This window comes from Papaver somniferum, chromosome 7 (genome assembly GCF_003573695.1).
Source record: "Papaver somniferum cultivar HN1 chromosome 7, ASM357369v1, whole genome shotgun sequence".
NCBI lineage: Eukaryota > Viridiplantae > Streptophyta > Magnoliopsida > Ranunculales > Papaveraceae > Papaver > Papaver somniferum.
The window spans coordinates 156,243,449-156,248,860 of record NC_039364.1 but is presented as its reverse complement, the minus strand read 5'-3'; positions in this window follow the sequence as shown (position 1 = coordinate 156,248,860).

Below are 5,412 nucleotides of genomic sequence, written 5' to 3'. Positions count from 1 at the left end.
TCTGATACCAATTGAAAAAGCGGGGGGTCTATCAACCACACCCAATATTCCGATTAGCAATATGTATGGACTAACTCCAATATACTTTTAAGAGAATCAACTAGACAGTCAGACTCAATCTTAATAAAAATATATCAAAGAGTTATATCTCTCTTTCTTGATTCAATACTTACTCAAGCAAATAGAAATCTGCGAGTCTAATTGAATACAAGAGAAATCACTTGAACGATACCAAAGACCAATGTTCAATTATCAATCAATTTCAATCAACAACCAAAGGTTGGATTTCCCAATTGATTGATTCAACGCACAACCTGTGATATTTCAATTATATAATAAGATATAATGCGGCAAAGAAATAACACAGACACCAGAAGTTTTGTTAATGAGGAAACCCCAAATGCTGAAAAATACCGGGACCTAGTCCAGATTGAACACACACTGTATTAAGCCGCTACATACACTAGCCTACTAGAAACTAACTTCGGTCTGGACTGTAGTTGAATCCCAATCAATCTCACACTGATCCAAGGTATAGTTGCGCTCCTTACGTCTCTGATCCCAGCAGGATACTACGTACTTGATTCCCTTAGCTGATCTCACCCAGAACTAAGAATTGCTACGACCCAAAGTCGGAGACTTTAATAAACAAATATGTATCACACAGAAAAGTCTACGGTAATAGATAAATCTGTTTCCCGCAGAAATACCTATGAGTTTTTGTTCCGTCTTTTGATAAATCAAGGTGAACATGAACCAATTGATAAACCAGACTTATATTCCCGAAGAACAACTCAGTATTATCAATTACCTCACAATAATCTTAATCGACTAGTGAAAGAAGATATTGCAGAATCACAAACGATGAGACGAAGATGTTTGTGAGTTCTTTTATATCTTTCCTAAGAAGCCAATCTTACGATTGTACTTAGTACGATAGAAACAGAAAGATCAGATCACACAACTACAAGAAAAATAGTACCGGTCTGGATTCACAATCCCAATGAAGTCTTCAAATCGTTAACCTATAGGGTCTCGGTAGAAACCTAAGGTTAAAGGAGAATAGACTCTAGCTAATACTGAAAAAGCGGGGGTCTAACAACAACACCCAATATTTTGCTTAGCAATCTGTATGGACTAACTACGAAATACTTTCTAGAGAATCAACTAGACTGTCAGACTCAATCTAGGTAAAAGTATCTCAAGGAGTTAATATCTCTCTCTTGTTTTGATTTACTCAAGATAATAGAAATCAGCGAGTCTTTAATTAAACACAAGGAATAACTTTGATGGTACCAAATACCAATATCCAAGGATCAATCAATGACAATCAACAACCAAAGGTTGGATTACTCTAACTGATGATCTAACGCACAACCTGTATTATTTCAATTATAAAGATAAAACAATATAATGCGGAAATTGAAATAACACAGACACCGGAAATTTTGTTAACGAGGAAACCGCAAATGCAGAAAAACCTCGGGACCTATTCCAGATTGAAAACACACTGTATTAAGCCGCTACAGACACTAGCCTACTCCAAGCTAACTTCGGACTGGACTGTAGTTGAACCCAATCAGTCTCCAACCGATCCAAGGTACAGTTATTCTCATACGCCTCTGATCCCAGCAGGATACTACGCACTTGATTCCCTTAGCTGATCTCACCCACAAATAAGAGTTGCTACGACCCAAAATCACAGGCTTTGACAATAAACAAATCTGTCTCACACAGACAAGTCTATCAAAGGATCAATCTGTCTCCCACAGATAAACCCTAAAGGTTTTGTTCCGTATTTTGATAATAATCAAGGTGAACAGGAACCAATTGGTAATCCGGTCTTATATTCCCGAAGAACAGCCTAGAGTTATCAATCACCTCACAACAATCTTAACCGTATGGTAGCGAAACAAGATGTTGTGGAATCACAAACAATGAGACGAAGATGTTTGTGATTACTTTTTGTATCTTGACTATTAGAGATATCAATCTCAAGCCAATCAATCTCATTGTACTCGTACGATAGAAGATGCAAGATCAGACGACACAACTACGATAGAAGTAGTATCGGTCTGGCTTCACAATCCCAATGAAGTCTTTAAGTCGTTAACCTGGTTTTAGAAGAAGAAAACCAAAGGTCAAAGGAGAATCTACTCTAGCACGCAAACTAGTACCACACGTAAGGTGTGGGGATTAGTTTTGCACAATACTAGATGTCTCCTTTATATAGTCTTTCAAATCAGGGTTTGCAATCAATGTTAGCTTAGTAACAAAGCATTCAATATTCAGCGTTAGATGAAAACCTGATTTAGATTCAAGATAATATTTTTCAACCGTTAGATCGAAAACTTAGCTTGTAACACACACTTAACAATGCACGCTTCTAGGTTTGTTAACCGTGTCCAAACGTATGCACTTGTTGGTTCAACAATAGTTAACCAAAATGTTAGCCATATGAGCATTTCATATCAACACTAGTTAGAGAGTTGTTCAATTGCAAGGAAATTTTATGTACTATACAAGACACAATTGAAGCAAAGATGATTTGATTCACTTGAATCGGTTCATGAACTTTTATAGCCATGGTTTGCAAACTGCATTCCTTAGTCTTTTTAAGTTTCAGTTCAGAAATCATCTTCAGATATATAACCTTCTCAAGTTCGCAGACTAGGTTCGCGGACTTAAGTTACCGGGCAGAGTTTACAAACTCCAGCATAAATTCTCGGGTATGAGAGCTTCGTCGGTTCACGTACTGGGTTCACGGACTTAGCTTCACGCAAGTAGTTTGTCAACTTCGGCAGAAATTCTCGGGTTTGAGAACTTCGGCAGTTTGCGGACTGAGTTCACGGACTTGGCTCACGCCATTCTTCTGGTTCTCTTGATCAACAAAGTTCGCAAACTTTGGTTCAAGGAATATGACTTATACATAAATGTGTTTCCACAACAATGCATATGTCCACCATTGGTTATGTAATTTAAACTCTTATTTCAATCATTGAAACATTCTTAGAGAACGTTATATAGTTGTTACACCATTTCTCGTCAAAGCAATTTTCAAGATGATTGAAACATATCATGACTTTCGTCACATGGTAAAGATAAACTTGATCGAAGCGAAAAGCTTACCAACACATATTTCGAGATATAAATAGGCGAGGTATACTCGGCTCGAAATACCAAATGTGTATAATCCAAGTCTATATATATAGCATACGACTTCTTGTCTCAAAGAGTAGGAGATAGAGTAGATATACTTATGAGTGATAGATAAGTTCAAGTCTTCACACACCTTTTTTTCGAGAAGTTCCACCGGTTCCTTGAGTAGTTCTTATACTTGTATGATGAATCGCCATGAAGTCCTTGATCTCAACTGCACTTTCTATCCTAGTCCGAGACTTAGCTATAACAGACTAGAAATCAAGACTTATAGTTTTGATCACTAACATTGACAAACATGCTTGAGATAGCAACGCATGCGAGTTCGACCGAGCAATGCTCTAACAAATACAACTAGTATCACACAAGAGGTGTGGGGATTAGGTTTCCCAGTTGCTAGAGTTCTCCCTTTAAATAGTCTTTCAAATCAGGGTTTGCAATCAATGTTAGCTTAGTAACAAAGCATTCAATATTCACCGTTAGATGAAAACCTGATTAGATTCAAGCTAATATCTTTTAACCGTTAGATCGAAACTTAGCTTGTTACACACAAATGAAATGCATATTTATTTAGGTTTCTGTAACCGTACCCAAGCATGTAAATCTAGTTGGTTCAACAGTAGTTAACCAAATGGTTAGCCATATGAGCACTTTCACTAGCTTGAAACCCGTGCTACGCACCGGGTACGATGGGAATCGATACCCATTTGGTGAGTTGGGACTTTGCCCCGCACCCGTCCCAAAAGAAATCCCAATTAACAATTACAATATATAATGAAAACACTAATTATTATTTAGTAGTCTAACAATTGAAACCAGATTTACTAATTAGGTACTTTTAAAGTGTTGGAGATTAAAATATCATATTAAAGAAAATACTTTGAAATCAATTAGTATATCATGAAATTTCCAACATCCACATTTTAAAGATAATTGGCAAATCTACATTTAAAGTCTGTTATTCAAAGTAGGACATCAACTACGCTTAGTCTTGCTAAATTTTAGAATGTTTATACAACATCTCTTCATTAATCAAATTTTACAACGGAAAGTAAATAAACAAAGTCATAACAATATTCTACCTCGAAATACCAATACTAACGGCATCCAGTATGTAACCCGTGTTGTGCACCAGGTACAATGGGAGTTGCTCCCATTTGGAGAGACGGGGCTTCGCCCTACACCCGTCCCAAAAAGGGTCGCAATTAGCATCTGCAATGTATATTGAAAACAACAATTATCCCTCAGTAGATTGACAATTGGAACCTGATTCATGCATGATTGACAATTAGAACCAGATTCAACAGTTACATACTATGTAAAATGTTAGAAACTGAGAAATCTTCATAAAGAATTCAATTTGAAAGGTTTGTTAAAATATGTTTAATGGCATATTTATTGGTAAAAAGGAAATTGATGTGAACGATTAAACAAACATCAATTATGTACTTTTTAAAATTTTGGATTAAAGAATATTCTTAAGGAAAATAATTTTTCATAATATTGCCTAAATTAGTACTCTAAAGATAACTGGTAAGGCTATATATATTTGAAGTCTGTTACTTAAATTAGCATCACAACTACCCATAGTCTTGATGGATTATAAAGAAACAAAGTCATAATAATTTTATACCTCACAAGCCTTATAACTTCGCGTTTGGTAAAATCTTATTTGTAATTTACCCTTTATACAATCCCCACATGCCTCACATACCTTATGATACACTTGTGTTAAGAATCTTGCGTCCAACTCAATTTCTCCTCTAAGCTCGTACTTCCTGTAATTGAATGAAAAATCATACTCAATGCATAGTTGTATCAAAATATGTTATTAAAGAAAACGTAGAAAAAACGGTATTAATATAAAATAGATTGTCAGCTCCAAATAGTGCAAAGAATATGAAGTGTTTCTCGTCGAATATGATGTAATCAAGGGAATGCACCGGTATAGCTTTATTCAGAAATCATATACTTTCTTTAAGAATCAAGCAGACAATTCAATTTCTCCGCTTGGCTCCAATGGCCTCCTGCAGTTAAATGAAAAATCACACCTACTGTATAGTTGTACAAATATTTAATATTAGAGACACTAAAATAACATGATATTAATATTAAATAGATTGCAAACTCTAAATGTTTCAAAGCATAAGAAATTCTTCCCGTCAAAGATGATGTGATCAAGGAAATGCACTGATATATATTTCTTCAGAAATCATGTACATGCGTTAAGAATCAAGAAGCAAATTCAATTGT